This window comes from Bison bison, unplaced genomic scaffold (genome assembly GCF_000754665.1).
Source record: "Bison bison bison isolate TAMUID 2011002044 unplaced genomic scaffold, Bison_UMD1.0 scf7180017864458, whole genome shotgun sequence".
NCBI lineage: Eukaryota > Metazoa > Chordata > Mammalia > Artiodactyla > Bovidae > Bison > Bison bison.
The window spans coordinates 7,844,301-7,844,801 of NW_011495020.1; the positions used below are offsets into that span (position 1 = coordinate 7,844,301).

General features: G+C 41.7%; 1 protein-coding gene across 1 annotated transcript in view; it reads left to right on the top strand.

The window, feature by feature from the left end:
• The window catches only part of SCFD2 (sec1 family domain containing 2), a 398,307-nt gene that overhangs the window by 131,011 nt on the left and 266,795 nt on the right, over positions 1–501 (top strand). The window lies entirely within an intron of this gene.

A 501-nucleotide genomic window follows, 5' to 3' on the forward strand; every position in this document is an offset into this window, starting at 1 on the left:
ACAGCACTAGTAAAGTAATGCTCAAAATTCTCCAAGCCAGGCTTTAGCAATATGTGAACCGTGAACTTCCAGATGTTCAAGCTGGTTTTAGAAAAGGCAGAGGAACCAGAGATCAAATTGCCAATATGCGCTGGATCATGGAAAAAGCAAGAGAGTTCCAGAAAAACATCTATTTCTGCTTTCTTGACTATGCCAAAGCCTTTGACTTTGTGGATCACAATCAACTGTGGAAAATTCTGAAAGAGATGGGAATATCAGACCACCTGGCCTGCTTCTTGAGAAATCTGTATGCAGGTCAGGAAGCAACAGTTAGAACTGGACATGGAACAACAGACTGGTTCCAAATAGGAAAAGGAGTATGTCAAGGCTGTATATTGTCACCCTGCTTATTTAACTTATATGCAGAGTACATCATGAGAAATGCTGGCCTGGAAGAAGCACAAGCTGGAATCAAGATTGCCGGGAGAAATCTCAATAACCTCAGATATGCAGATGACACCA